General features: G+C 41.4%; 1 protein-coding gene across 1 annotated transcript in view; it reads right to left on the bottom strand.

The window, feature by feature from the left end:
• The window catches only part of IQGAP2 (IQ motif containing GTPase activating protein 2), a gene marked incomplete in the record, with an annotated part of 4,327,392 nt that overhangs the window by 4,215,785 nt on the left and 95,188 nt on the right, over nt 1-16,419 (bottom strand).

Below are 16,419 nucleotides of genomic sequence, written 5' to 3'. Positions count from 1 at the left end.
CTGCAGGCCTTGGGTTTCATGGCATCAGGCATAATCTTGGTTCCACTTGCCAGACTACATATGAGAAAACTACAGTGGTACCTAAAGAATTTATGGTCCCAACACAGACACAGCCTAGAAACAGAAATCCCACTAATTCCATGCTTAAAACAGGAGTTCCTATGGTGGGCTCAGGCATGCCAGTCAAACCCAGGGCTACCCTTTTGCAGATGTCAAGCAAGCCAGACCATCACAACAGACGCTTCAGACCTAGGATGGGGGGCCCACATGCTGGACAAATGCGTGCAAGGATTGTGGACAGAGGATCAACTTCACCTGCACATCAACCTAAAAGAAATGCTGGCAGTAAAACTGGCAATCCAAAAGTTCAGACCATTTCTCAAAGAGGGCCAGTTGATAAGGACAGACAACACCACAGTCATGTGGTACATCAACAAACAGGGAGGCACTCATTCATGCCCCCTATGCAGAATGACTTTGGAGCTGTGGACCCTGGCACTCAGCTACAACATCCAGTTACAGGCAATATTTGTACCGGGAAAAGAGAATACTCTAGCAGACATATTAAGCAGAACCACATCGGATGCCCACGAATGGAAGCTGCACCCGGACATCTTCAAGACCATCTCAAAGAAATGGGGAATGCCTCAGATAGATCTATTTGCATCACCTACCAATCACCAGCTCAAAAAATTTGGCACAAGGACATTCCACCCACTAGCATGGAAAGTGGATTCGCTCTCCTTCAGCTGGAAAGGCCTAACAGCATATGCATTCCCACCTCTTCCCTTGATACGCAAGGTATTACTAAAAATCAAGGAAGAACGTCCAAGGATAATCCTGATAGCTCCAAACTGGCCAAGACAACACTGGTACCCACTGTTGAGGAGCATGTCTCGGAACAATATGTGGCCAATACCCCTGATGCCTTTGATGTTAACTCAGAACAACTACAGCATCATACATCCAAACCTAAAAACGTTGCAACTGACTGCATGGAACATCACATAGCAGCAGCTAATCCAGAACTTTCCCAAAGAGTTAGAGACATTATTCTTGAAGCACGCAGACTTTCAACAAGAAGAAACTATGCTGGAAAATGGAAAAGGTTTGTCATTTGGAGTACTGAGAGAGGAAAAGATGTGTCAAACATAGATATGCCTAACATTCTGGAGTACCTAGCCGAACTTCTTCATTCAGGCCTGTCCTACTCCTCCATCAAGATACATGCATCAGCTATTTCAGCAGAATACAGCTTTGATCCACCTGTTTTTTCTCACCCTTTGCTCAGGCAGTTCCTCAGAGGAATCAAGAATGTAAAACCTCCAAGGAAACCACCATTACCAGCTTGGGACTTAAACTTTGTGCTAGAAAAATTGACACTATCACCCTTTGAACCAGCAGCAACAGCAGACCTACAACACCTGTCATGGAAAACTGCTTTCCTACTGGCAATTACTTCAGCAAGGAGGGTTTCAGAACTACAGGCCTTAATGGCAGTGCAACCCTTCCTAATCTTCCACCAAGATAGAGAGTGTCCATGAGGACTAATCCTACATTTATGCCTAAGGTGGTATCCAGAGTGTCTTTAAACCAGGCAATCCACCTACCTACCTTCTTTCCCAACCCACAAAACAGAGGGGAAAGAATATTGCATACCTTGGATGTACATAGACAGCTACGCTACTACTTGGACAGAACAAAAAGTAGCAGAAAGACTGACCAACTTTTTGTAGCCTATGCAACAGGAAGGGAAGGAAAAGCTATTTCCAAACAGACAATCTCCAAATGGATAGGAAATTGCATACGATTCTGTTACTCCTTCCATGGAAAACCAATTCCACATAACATAAGACCTCATTCTACAAGGGCAACAGCCACTACCACAGCCTTCTTACGAGGAGTGGCAACCAAAGACATTATTGAGGCGGCTACTTGGACCTCCGTGCATACATTTGCCAAGCATTATAATTTGCCTCTATATTCCAGATCCCGAGCAGGGTTTGCCACTGCTGTACTGCAAGGGATCCTAAACACACCGTAATCTAGTTTTATCCTCCTCCCCTTGTTGGCTATGGTATTCTACCCAGTTGTTATGACTGCAGATGCATCCATGAAGGACATAGTACAGTTTTGTACCTACCATAAATGTAGATGTCCGAACTGGATAGCATCTGCAGTCAGGATTACCCTCCCTCCTTCCCCTCTGTGGTACTCCAAGGGTGTTTACCCTCCTAATAGCTAGCTGGTGGGGGGAGTCTTTTATGGTGTATTTGTTTGTATATATGTGCATACATGCTTATGTTTGTGTTTACCTCTATTTTTTTGGAAACATTGGCATCTGTCTAAATTTTAGCCTTCAAGAGGGCTACTGGCATCTGGGGCAAGAAACACTGAGGAAAATGGCGTCGGCTGATGCTTTTATACCTGAAGACCAACAGAGATGACGTCGGGTGAAGTGCGACATCAGCCGAAGCCGGACCCGGACTTTGGAATCCGGCCGACTGAAGGGCTGCCTGACGACAGGACAACCCAGTTGTTATGACTGCAGATGCTATCCAGTTCGGACATCTACATTTATGGTAGGTACAAAACTGTACTTTATGGTAAGTACATGACCTCTTATCTACCCAGTAAAAGAAAGTACAAGCTAACTGTTGATCCTCAAAACCATCAGAAGAGCCTAATTTTCAGTGGCAGTAAAGGCTTTGCCTCCCTATTTGTATTTTTGTCATCTTAGCTTGAGCTGCTTGGCAGTTTGGGCAGGTGGAAGGTTCCCTGAAGGTTTGGAAGCAGGCCAGCTGTAATATCCTTGGCAGGATATAACTTGTATGTCTAAGGCCACTGCAGCAGTGATCAATATAGTGAACACCATTCATTAATACAGGAAATTAAATAATATCAACGCATCCTGTTACATACATTATATATCACATTATTTTTTATAACTGTCATCAGTCCAACATTACATAAAATTCTCAATTCCTTCCATACCTTAAACCTCACTCCTCCTGAATATTTATTCTTTATGTATTGTTCCCGCAATTTCCATTTTTTTAGGTAAATTTTCTCCTTCCCTTTTCTAAAGTTAACACTTTCAGTTCTTTCATTTCTGTTACAGAATTGAAAACTTAGAATAAAGTTGGTTTAGACTTTGATTTTCATTTTCTAGTAATTGTTTTTTGGCAGCTACCAGAAATAAACTCAACAAGGCATTACTACATATAGGCAATTCAGATCCAGTGACCCAGCTCAAAACGATCATTTCCTTTGTTGCACCCAGTTACTAACTCAGTATTTCTGATGGGGAATTTTTAAAATTTGCCATTACACTCCCAAAATATATGTTCCAGGTTGCCTCTTTCTTCCCAATCACATCTTCAACATTTGCCATCTACGTGACTAAAGTATCTTTGAAGTCTGCTTGTGGTATAAAAGGCTGTGCCATATCATTTATCCAAAAACTGTATACAAGCCTGCTTAGTACTTTCACCATCTTGGTAATAATTTCAGCATATGTGGATGCCATGTTCAGTGCATCTCCACATCCTGTTGGCCTTCTGCACTGCTCTTTTCACAGTGGGCGTCATGACTCAGCTTAGGGAATTCATTCCAAATATTTCCCTTCTATGTCCTACTTAGTCTCTGTCTAAAGAATGCATTTTTCTCAGTGGTTCTTCAATATTGGTAACCTTGTAATGTTTTTCTGTTGCACTTTGTTTCTTGTGGCTATTTTAGCCAGCTGGAAATTATGCACTGTGTATATGTCCAAAATAACATCAGTGGTGCAGTAGCTGAGGTTGTTTGGGTCATATCCTACAAAAGATGTGACCAGCTGGCCAGCTTCTTAAAGCTTAAAGGCACCTTTCACAACCTCTACCCAGATCTCAAGCAAAGCTCCATATAAAAAGGCTGATAGTGCCAAAAGCTTCAGAGCTTTCTTGCTGCCAAAGTGCACTCCTGTGGGCTTCAGCTAGAGATCCTTCAAGCCTAAGCAGATCAGTCCTCTGCTGGAGAAGAAATTTCACATAATTTTTCTGAGGAAAACAAATATTTTTTTTTCTGTGAAATTGTTTTTTGGCTAGGATTTTCCCGGCCAGTTTTAACATGAGAAATATCTAGTGGTATCTTGGGTCAGGCTGGAATCTGCATCTGCACACTTCATCTTTTTAAATCCCTATGTTGGGGTTTGTAAGGAGGGAAGTTGTGGTGTGACTGCAGATGGAATTTGTTTGGAATTTACTTTGTAGGAGTTTGGTGCCTTTGGATCTCTCTTCTCAAGAGAGAGAACAGTAAGACTTATTTTCCCTTTGATACAGACCAGCAGAACGCTATCCTGTCACTGCAAAAAGTCCCTATAGCATGTTACTCATGTTAGAGGAAGCTTGTTGAGCCTGCCTCGCTCTGGAACTCATTTCAAACACAGCATAGACTTTCTGAATCCGGTTGTTTGCTTCTCGGACTCTTGTCATGCATCAAATCTGCAGAAATAGGCTACTTTTACCACATGCCCTGACTGCAGATGGACCTGTTCAACTTATGAGATATTGTGAGCAAATAAGGAATTGCTCATCTTTCCGACCATTTGCTGATTCTTAAGGGTTAGTTTGTTAATATCTGGAATGATGTCAGGCATATCTGTCAAGGTAAATTCACCTTCTGAGATATTGTGAGAAAATAAGGAATTGCTCCTGTCCCCAACCACCTGCCGATTCTTAAGGGTTAGTTTGTTAATATCTGGAATGATGTCAGGCATATCTGTCAAGCTAAACACACAGACAATAGGTACAACACCCTGGAAAAATAGGAACATGTGCTGAACATGTGAAATAAACATGGGGAGAAAGGGCTTTGAAAAATAGGAGCATGTCTTGCCAATGTGAGCATGTAATTAGGATCACATTTCCATTACTTTTCCGTCTATATTTTGCACCACGACTGCTGCCAATTATTTGTGTGTACATAAAATGTTGTGCTTATGTACTACACTGAGATAACATGTTGCTTCTGTCAAACCAGACAAACACTGCAGCACATTAATCTCTGATGTTCTTCGTGCTTCACTGTTGCAGTCATCACACTTGGGTTATCCTGCCAGGGGTAGCCCTCAGTCGGCCCGAATACCAGAGGCTTAGTATTTCTGTGTCAGTTGCTGTCACTCCAGGAGTGACGTCAGGTCATCAGTGCTATAAAATCAGGCAGCCGACGCCATTACATCAGTCTTTCTTGCTGAGGAGCCTGAAGCAGAAGCAGTTCGCACGGGTACTGGTCGGCCGCTACCTGAGTTTTCATTTCCAAATTGAAGTTAGTCTTCTAAAGCCTAGTACCCCATTGGGGATCTTTTTTTCTTGCTGTAACCGATGTCAGAAAAAGTTAACAATCGTCTCGCCTGTGGAAAGCAAATACCACACCGAGACTTCCATTCTTACTGCGTCACTTGTTTAGGCCCAGACCACGACGTCCCTCGCTGTTGCTTTTGTGCTTTGTTCAACGCTAGAACTATACATTGTCTGGCTCTTATTGTAGCCAAATATTTTTGCTCTCAGTCCTTGTATTCCAATATGGCTTTGGTAAGCCATCCGACTACCGATCTTTGGGGGGGGGGAAAAAAACGTAAACTGCCGACTATGCTTCCATTAAGCTAGTAGTTCTCCGGTCCTCAGTGAGGCTCTTTCACAGCCCCTGATGCGCACTTTTGTGGATTTACAGGCCGCTACCGAGACCCGTTTGAAGTCCGGTATGCCACAAGACTCCTCTTCGACTAAGGATCCTGCAGATGTCTACCTTAGATGGGTCCCGTGCCGCTGGGCAGGCACCGGCTTCAGAGGAAGCTCTTCGCACTACCGATACTCGACACTGATGACTTCTTTCGTGTCTTCACTTCTTTCTAAAACTACCAAGTTTCTAAGGCCCAGGGTATGAACTACGCCTAAACAAAACGACAACCTAGGCTCAGGCACCTGCTTCCATGCCTCAATCTCAAATGCTTAAAATGGCGCAAGACCTTATGCTTATTAGGGGTAGCCAGGCTACCCCTTCAAAAAGAAAGAGACTTATCCCCAGTAGCTTTATCTGAACAGGAGTCCGATGACTGAGGTTTCTGATTATGAAGGCATGCAACCCCTCTCTGCTTATGAGGATTTTGATGCAGGGAATCCATTCCTTCTGCCTCTCTTCCCGAGGATTTTTCATTGGTGAAACCCTGCATACTTTAAGGGAGCATTTCCAATGGGAATGTCAGGACTATTTTCAGTCAAAAAAGAGACTCTGGGAATTAACACAGCACAGACCTTTAGCCATTCCTCCTGTCCTGGATGTTGTGGATGATGTTTTTATGGAATCCAGTTAGATTCCTGACACCCTTCCTCCTGCTCCCAGGAAACTTGACAGGTACTACAGAGTCCTGACTCTCACAAATTCCTTTTCAAAAATCCTACTGCTGACCCAGAGGTCCTCTCCCAAGGACCTAAAAGAGTTAAAGCAACCTCAGCTAAGAATCCCACCCCCTCAGATGGGGATTCCCGAGCTTTAGACAGATGGGGTAAAAAAAAAAAAAAAAAAGTATACACCTCTTGCTATTAGAGCACTGAATTGTCAGTTCCACATGCTGAAATATTAGCAGCATACCATGGAACTCCTAAAATAAATATCTTCCTGCTTATGCAGAAAATGAAGAATTACAAGAGCTTATGCATTCTGTAAGCCAAGTTACTATGCACACCTTGCAATGTGGCTTTGACTCTTTAGAAGCATCTTGCAGGGCAGCAGTCACTGGTTCTGTCCTTAGAAGGCATGCTTGGCTTAAGGAACAGACCTTGACAGACCATGTCAAATCAGAATTATTGGACCCACCATTGAAAAAAGACAATTTGTTTGGCACCAAGGCAGAAGAGGTCATAAAAAAAGATGGAAGAAAAAGCTAAATCTGTGCAGACAAACTTTTTTACAGGTCCAGCCTCCAAGGTTCAGTAGGCATTGCCCCTCCAAGCACTGGTCCTTTCCGACCCACTCCAGGCCAGCTCAGCCAAGACCCAGGGGAAGCAGAAGTCCCAGGGAATGCAGAAATCTAAGCAATGGAGTTCTTCCTCTTCAAAAACAGGGAGTGCTAAGCCACCCCCTTATGGTAAGAACTCACAATGACTTTACACCTCCACCCCTTACCTCTACCCACCTGCTTGTGCCCCTAGGAGGAAAACTCTCCTTTCATGCAAACAACTGGGCCTCTATTACCAACGACCGATGGGTCCTCAACATAGTGTCCCAGGGATACAAATTTTATTTCCACACTCTGCCAACCCCAAAAGGGTTCCCAGATCTTCCTCCAAACCAGTGGGCAGAGGCCAAAAAGCAAGTCCATTCCCTGCTCTCCATGAGGGCAATACAGCATGTTCCTGCAGAACAGATAGGCCAAGGTTTCTATTCCAGACTCTTTCTGGTATCCAGAAAAGAGGGCACCTGGTGCCCAATCCTCGCTCTATCTATTCTAAACACCTTTCAGGTGATACCAAAATTCAAAATGGTCACCCTCCATCAGCTTCTTCCTATGCTTTCCACCGATGCTTGGTTAGTCTCCCTAGACCTAAAAGAGGCCTACTTGCACATCCCAGTCGGAATCTTGCAGGAAATATCTACGGATTTATGCACTTTTCAGTTCTCTGTGGTTCCCTTTGGCTTATCCACTGCTCCCAGAGTTTTCACAAAATGCCTGGCTCCAGCCATTGCTTTTTACAGACAAAGAAATATTCAAATTTATCCCTACTTAGACGATTGCCTGATTCAGACAGACAGGAAAAGCTGTTACAGCACCTGACCTTTGTAAAGGACCTACTGACTTCCCTGGGGTATATACTATCAACGAAAAGAAATCAAAACTAGTCCCCACACAAAAAATTGTATTCCTGGGAGCAAGCCTAGACACAGCATCCCAGATGGCATTCCTTACTCCAGAAAAACAAGCCTGCCTGCCAGGCTACTTCTCTCAACTAGCCACCAGAACCCAGTTATCTGCAAGGAAAATCCTGCAAGCTCTAGGGTTCATGGCATCCTGCATTCTACTCATTCCATATGCCAGACTACATATGAGGAAACTACAATGGTACCTAAAAAGCCTTTGGTATCAACACTCTCAAAACCTGGAAACTATCATACCTATGATACCCTGTCTAAGGAAAGTTTTTCTTTGGTGGGCAGCTCTAGAAAGCAAGATTTGTATAGGATGGTAGAGGTGTGACATTCTGCACTACCTTGGTGTTAATGAAGTTAATGCTCTGTGATGAGTCTGGTCTAGACTGAAAGGCAGATTATAATAATGGAGAAAAGCAGTGGAGGGATACAGCAGTCTGTTATCACAGAAGCAGAGACAATATTTTAGAAGTTCAGGTATGTAGGCAAAGGAGAAGCCCAAAATTGCTCCCTCTTCAGACGTGTGTTGAGGTATACACATTTAAGTCATACAATTCTTTTGTAGTCATTGTCCATACCTGTAAGATGTTACTCGCTGTAATGGCAGTGAAGTGCTAAACTAGTAGTTGGGATGTCAGTTGCATACAGTGCAAGTTTTATGCTGTGGAACTGGTTTCCTGGTGAGATGTCAGTGATGGCAAAATTGTATATAATGTAGGTTTTGGTAAATACATTCAGAATCAGTATTCTTTTTCTAGAGAGCCTGGTGTCTGTGTTCTGTCATACCTTTTTCTGGGATGGACATTAGGCATAATTAATTGCTCCCCCATGGCTAATAAGCTTACTTTCTGTGATGTCAGGTATCACTGTACACCAAAGTTGTCATTTATTCCTCATTAATGCACAGCATTGTTTTACTCAACACACGTCTGTAATTGCAGCATAAAATGGTTAACTTATTAAACCCAGCACTATACCATAAAATAATATCTATGTATTCATGAATTGTCACATAAATGGATTTGTTAATAGATTGTAGTGTAAATACATTGTCTTGTGTCATAACAAGGAAGTTTGATATACTGGCAGTGATAGCTGTTCAAATTAGTATTTGGAAATAGTCGGTCCAGCGTGTGCCACAGTAGTAAGGTTTTCATTTTACCTGTATGTAGTTGAACTCGCTACGCAAAGATCTGTAAATGATGTATCTTAAGAGAAGCATGGGGTTGTCATCATTGTAATACTATGTGCATTGCTAATGCTTCTGGACCTCTCTTTAGTGTTTAGCAGTAATTATACAATTATAATCCAATATATTGTGATTGGTGTTGCTGTAACAGTGTGGTTTTGTTTATTAAAAAAAAACTTTTTTCTTTTAATGTATTCTGTGGCCTGTGCTATGTAAGGACAGAAATTAGTATGTTGCATTTCTTTTGATTTACTAAGTTAGAACGTACTCTGAATTACTGGGATGAGAATCCCTGGAGAAAGTCATTTTATCCCTTTTATTGACACACCCTTTAATTCTTTTACGAAGCCTGGCTTCTAAACAAAGTTTTATTACTACATCAGTTTAGAATACTCCCTGGCAGAAAGATGTGTTAAAGTTTGTTTGCTTTTGTGAAACCACTGTATGGTAGTTTAATTCATATCCATCTTTCAGTGCCCGAGGATAAGGTGTCAGCTGACCTGCTTTCACTCAGTGCTCACAGTAATTGCATATGATTACCAAACATGCACTGCATTAATGGTGTTCCATGGATGTTTGCGCACTTTCAGGAAACAAAGCAGAACCTCTGATGGTAAACCAAGTGGTAGCTTTGACTAAGCTGTTTGATATTTCTTAAAGAAAAAAAAATGGTGAAGTCAGGAACTTCTGTCTGACCTTTTTTCCCCCGTTTCTCTAATAAGGTTTCCATCATACGAAGGCTCCTTGTCAGAAGTGTGCAAGTCCTGAAATTTCACAAAATTACTGTGGCTCTATCCTCTGTTCAGCAAATTTCAGAAATCTGTACTACATCTCTATTGTGTTTTTACAGGGGGTGGAGAGCTGTATTATGCATCACCTTTGCTAACTTTGTATACTGATTCCAAGATTACTCTACCTCTGAGTGGAGGGAGCAGTTATGAGTTGCTACAGCCTTCATATATATTCCTTCATTGCTAAAAGTGACTGTCATCATTCCAAGGGTCACAGTTATTTCTCAGAATTTTAACAGGTGCCCTCATTCATAAATTGGCATCACATGTCCCATGCTCTTTTATTTCAAGTACAGGGTAGTGGAATGTTGTAATAACTTACTAAACAAGCAGAAAGCTGAGAAATAACTCTGTGTTCCGAGCGGTGTCTTTAAACTGTATGTTGGTATCTTTTATTACAGCATACTGTGGATATAAAAAGTGTACACAACCCTGTTAAAATGCCAGGGTTTTGTGATATAAAAAAATGAGACCACAATAAATAATTTCAAAACTTTTCCCACCTTTACTGTGACCTATAATCTGTACAGTTCAACTGAAAAACAAGTCCGTTAGGGGAAAAATATATATATATAAAAAAGTACAATACGCTGGTTGTACAAGTGTGCACACCCTTAAACTAATACTTTGTCGAAGCCCCTTTTGATTTTAATTACAGCATTCAGTCTGATTGGGTAGGAGTCTTATCAGCATGGCACAGCTTGACTTGGCAATATTTGCCTACTCTTTGTTCTCAACGTGCTCCAAATCTGTCAGATTGCGAGGGCATCTCTTGTGCACAGCCCTCTTCAGGTCACCCCACAGATTTTCTATTGGATTTAGATCTGGGCTCTGGCTGGGCCATTCCAAAACTTCAATTTTCTTCTGGTGAAGCCATTCTTTTTTGTTGATTTGGATGTATGCTTGGTGTCATTGTCATGTTGAAAGGTGAAATTCTTCATCTTCAGCTTTCAAGCAGACGCCTGAAGGTTGTGGGCCAAAAGTGACTGATATTTGGAACTGTTAATAATTCCCTCCACCTTGACTAAAGCCCCTGTTCCAGCTGAAGAAAAGCACCCCCAAAGCATGATACTGCCACCACCATGCTTCACATTGAGGATGGTGTTCTTTTGGTGATGTTGAAGTGTTGTTTTTGTGCAAAACATTTTTTTTGGAATTGTGGCCAGAAAGTTCAACCTTTGTTTCATCAGACCGTAACACATTTTCCCCACATACTCTTTGGGAGACTTGATGTATTGTTTTGCCGATTTTAGCCAGGCCTGGATGATTTTCTGTGTAAGAAAAGGCTTCCTTCTTGCAACCCTACCTCATAGTCCAGACTTATTGAGAATACTCTCGAAAGCCAAAAACACATCATCCCAGGCTGCGTTTTACACAAACTTCAGAACAAACTGGCTCCCCAAGCACCATGTTTAATAATAGCCTTGCATCAGGCTTTGTGCCCACTGAATGGCGCACAGCAACAGTTATCCCACTCCACAAAGGGGGAGTCACCACTGATCCCGGGAACTATCGCCCTATTAGCCTGACTAGCTTGATCTGCAAGGCCATGGAACATATCATCATGGAACTCCTAAACAAAGACATTGGTAACCTCAAACTCTGGATCCCACCCAGTTCGGGTTTGTGAAAGGCAGATCATGCCTCCTGAACCTGATCGACTTCTTTAAGGCAGTCACCAAAGCTGTAGATGAGGGTAAGGTGGTTCACACAGCCTATCTTGACCTCGCCAAGGCTTTCAACACCATCCCCCATTCTGGGATTATAGCTAAACTCCCCAAACTAGGCATAAATCCCTACATCACAAGATGGGTTGCCAACTGGCTCACTGACAGAACCCACACTATAAAAGTTGCAGACTCCAAATCTGACCTCCAACCAGTGACAAGTGGAGTACCCCAGGGTTCAGTCCTGAGACCTCTCCTGTTTGGTATCTACGTCTCTGAAGGTACAGGCCAACACAGAAGGTCTCTGGCTAACGAAGTTCGCAGATGACTGCAAATTAGGAGCCATAGTCAAGTCCCCAAATGATGTGGACATCCTACAGAAGGGCCTCGCTGAGACAGATGCCTGGTGTCAGAGCCATGGCCTCAAGCTCAATGCTAAAAAGTGCAGTGTCATCCATTTTGGTAAAAACTGTGTACCCATGAACTACCACATAGGCAGCAATCTGCTTAATACCGAATGTGTGATGAGACCTTGGGACCCAGGTGGACAGTAGTCTCTCCTTTGATAGTCATGTTGCCACAGTAGTCAGGAAGTCCTTCTACATGGCACACCTCATCATAAAAGGGTTCTCATCTAGGAAAAAGAGGTCATTGTTCCCCTCTACTTGACACTCATTAGACCCATTAGAGTACAATGCCCCTTTTGGAATGTACCTCACAAGACATCTGCAGCAGCTGGAAAGGCCACAGAAGTACCTCGCAAAGAGGATTACTGGCCTCAAACAAATGCCCTACACTGATTCGTCTCAAAAGACTCCAGCTTTACTCTGTAGCATATCGCCTACTCCGAGGTGATCTCTGCCTAACATATAAAGCTATGTCAAACCCAGAGCTGTTGGACATGCTCCACCTAAAGAAATCCTAATCCCTCAGAGCTACATGCTCTAGGGACCTAAACCTTGTCACCACAATAAACGGGACATGCTGGAGGGATAGATTCCTGTCCCAGAGACTTCCCATACTCTGGAACGGACTAACCATCTATGTCATGCAAAGTTCTTCATTAGCACTCTTCAAAAAAAAATCTTGATGAGTGGATGGGAAATAGGAAATACACCCCGGGGATCACTTTTGTGTCTCTGATCAACAGTGGCACAGGAAAATAACTTTCTTGGGTGGCGTAAGCCAGGGAACCTTGTTGGCTAGGCTTACGTGGGCTCTTGGGCCGATAGCCGAATACCTACCTATGAACCTATATGGGAGATTCACATGTAGTACACAACCAGTACTTGCCAGAAATTCCTGCAGCTCCTTCAGTGTTGCTGTAGGTCTTTTGGCAGCCTCCCTTACCAGTTTTCCTCCTGTCTTTTCATCAATTTTGGAGGGACATCCAGTTATTTGCAATGTCACTGTTGTCCCATATTTTCTCCACTTTTTGATAACTGTCTTCACTGTGTTCCATGGTATATGCAATGCTGTTGAAATTTTTTTGTACCCTTCTCCTAACTGATGCCTTTCAACAGTGAGATCCCTTTGATGGTTTGTAAGCTCTCTGCAAACCATGGCTTTGGCTGTAGCAGGCAACTGAGTAAATGTCAGGAAAATCCTACTAGGACAGCTGAACTTTATTTGGGCTGAGTCAGTCTCTCTTTAATTGATGGCAGGTGTGTATCCAAGAAGACTGAATGCTGTAGTTAAATCAAATGGTGCTTCAACAAAGTGGTGTGCACACTTATGCAACCAGCTTATTGTACGTTTTTTATTTTTTATATTTTTTTCCCCTAACAGATTTGATTGTTTTTCAATTTAATTGTACAGGTTATAGGTCACATTAAAGGTGGGAAAAGTTTTGAAATGATTTGTTGTGGTCTCATTATTTTATATCTCAAAAATCTGGCATTTTAACAGGGGTGTGCACACTTTTTATATCCACTGTACATTTCATTTTTATGTTGACATGCTCATGCAAAGTCACCACTCCTGTTGAAGCAGGTATCCTATCAGAGTGTTTATACTAAAGAAATAGATGGTGGCGTAGTAGTAACTTTTTAAAGTTTACATCTATTTGCAACAATGTAGGGGTATCTTACTTGGACACCATTGTAACTAGACATGATGGGGTGTATAAATCCAACATACACAGGAAAGAAACATTTACTAATTCGTATCTTGATTTCGGAAGTTGTCATCCTAATAAGACCAAGAGAAACATATACAAAGGACAATGTATAAGGGCACTTAGAATGACATCTGAATACACAGATATGTTGAAAGAAATACAACTTATTACCTCACTATTCATTGACAGGGGATACAATAGGCTGATGATGGATAAAGTCAGTAATGAAGTGATTAATCAATGGGGGACTAAGTATGTCCCTTTGTTGGGAACTAAGTTTTCTAATGTTGTAACTAATAAATCAGAATCAAATGATAGTGTGAATGCTAATGTATATGGTAGATCCTGTGTTATAGAATTTGGTCCACACAGTAATAAGATAGAGGAGATAATTAACAAACATTGGCACACATTATTAGTTAATGATGAAATGATAGAAATACTAGGAACAAAGCCCAGATTTGTATATAGGATGGGACAGAATTTGAAATTTCTTTTGGAAAATGATACAATAGGCAAGGTGACTAATAATGTGGGTAGCACCAAGAGATGCGGGTCTTGCAATCAGTGTCGATACATTACAGAGGAAACGGAGATAGTGTTAGTGAATTATAATAAGACTAGATTAATTCCAAAGAAAGGAAATTGCAACACTAAATATATTGTATATCTTGCCAAATGTATGGCATGTCCATCCTATTATATAGGAAAAACTGAACAGCAGTTCAGAAAAAGGATATACGCACATGCATATTCCATTAGAAAAAAAGATGAAAAAAACGCTTTAGCTGAACATATAATGAACAAAGGTGAGGAGCATGAGTTTAGATTTTGTATCTTAGAAATAGTTAAGACAAATCCCAGGGGGGGTAATATCAAGGGGCATCTTGCATTTAGGGAATGCTATTGGCAAATAATGACGGATGCAACCACACCCCCGGGAATAAATGAATTTATTTCAGTTAAACCTATATTAGCATTGAGTATTATGTATGTTTATATTTTATATTTTGTATACACATTTTTATTTTAGTTTTTTAGTACTGTTTAGTATTGTTTTCTAGTATTGCATTTTAGTATTATTAGATAAATTAGCATTTTTTAGTAATTTAATAATGTAGTATTTTGACATACAAGATTAATTGGATGTACAAGTGTCAAGACGCCATTATGTATTCAATGAATTATGCCTAAGTCAGTTTATAATGGTATTGCTCAATATTTAACATTTATCAATATTCATCAATTTAGTATATTCATACATTCATCTATTTTTCAACTTATTATTTATTAAGTTCATTGTTTACTTGTATATTTAAGAATCACTAAATATACATAATATATTAATCTTACAGTATACATGTGTTATTTTTAGAAGTATCAGTGTAAGTAATTAGGTGGTTAGGAATATAGCTCTTTAACATCAAAGTCATATATTTGTATTGTGTTTTTTATTGATTTTATATGCATTGCACCAAGTTTGAAACTACAGGTTTAGTAGGAGCATATATTTTTGTATATTTTTGTATATAAAAAAGCGCTGCAGCTTTAAATGTATTTGTAGAAGTTGGCGCCAAATTTGCTATTTAAGCTATGATAGGATTAGTATGTACTGTTCTGATGAAGCACACGATTTGTGTGTGAAAGCGCTTAACCTTGTATCGTTTTGTGGAATAAAACTTGGATTTTTACTGGCTCTGGAGTCCGTGGCTATAGTATTAATCAGCATTGTTACAAGCGGTGTTGCAGTTTGACTTCCTGATTCATTGGCGTTCAGCGTTCAACTACGCCACCATCTATTTCTATCAGAGTGTTTGTGAGAGTAAGATTCAGCAGTGACTGTTAAAAACAAGCACGTCTCCAGCAGCCGGGCTACTCTTGTGTGAAATCCTGCTAGGTAATCTGCGAGTCGTACAGTTTTCAACAGTCTCATACTCATCAGTGACTCTTTGCAAGAGGTAATCTATTTGAAAGTCACTGTGATCTTCAAACCTTTAAAGAGCGAAAACATCACTGAAGTGCTGCTGCCATCAGTCAGCAGAGCAGTTTTACTGCACCTCAGTAATCGCATGGGATGCAGTAGAAGTTCACTTCTACAGAGCCTGGCCCGAGTTAAATACAGGGTCAGGTTAATTGTGCAGAGCACAGTTTTGTTGAGTGCCCTCATTATGGATTCAGTGCTTTAGTATTATTTTAGAAGGTCCATGATATGTAGTAATCCAAAATTTGAAAGCCTGGAGCCAGGTGACTCTTACATTATTCCTCAAAGGAGAAGCAGAGTTTGTACCCCCCCCCCAAGTTCCAGACATAGATATATACCTCTCCATCCATCAACCTCTCTTTTCCCCATGTTTTCATATGGTCGAGGTGTCACTTCAACAGTGACAATCATCTAGAGCAAAGGTTTAAACCACTGGGTGGCTATCCCTGCCGTGGTAGTTCATCCACAACATGCACTCACACAAACATTCACACCTTTGGCCAATTTAGAGTATCCAGTCCACCTACTGATCTTTGGAATGTGGGAGGAAACTGGAACACGCAACCACAGGGTGGACATTCAGACTCCACCCAGAAGGCATACCAGCCAAGAATTGTTTCAGGGAACCTCTTGATGTGAGGCAGCAATGCTATCTGCTATGCTAATGTCTCGCACTGTGTGTGTGTGTGTGTGTGTGTGTGTGTGTGTGTGTGTGTGTGTGTGTGTGTGTGTGTGTGTGTGTGTATATGCGTGTGTACATATATGTGTGT

Source organism: Protopterus annectens, chromosome 2.part2 (genome assembly GCF_019279795.1).
Source record: "Protopterus annectens isolate FY-2018-M chromosome 2.part2, PAN1.0, whole genome shotgun sequence".
NCBI lineage: Eukaryota > Metazoa > Chordata > Ceratodontiformes > Protopteridae > Protopterus > Protopterus annectens.
Note: the sequence above shows the minus strand (reverse complement) of the source record. Positions and strands in the feature narration are given on the sequence as shown.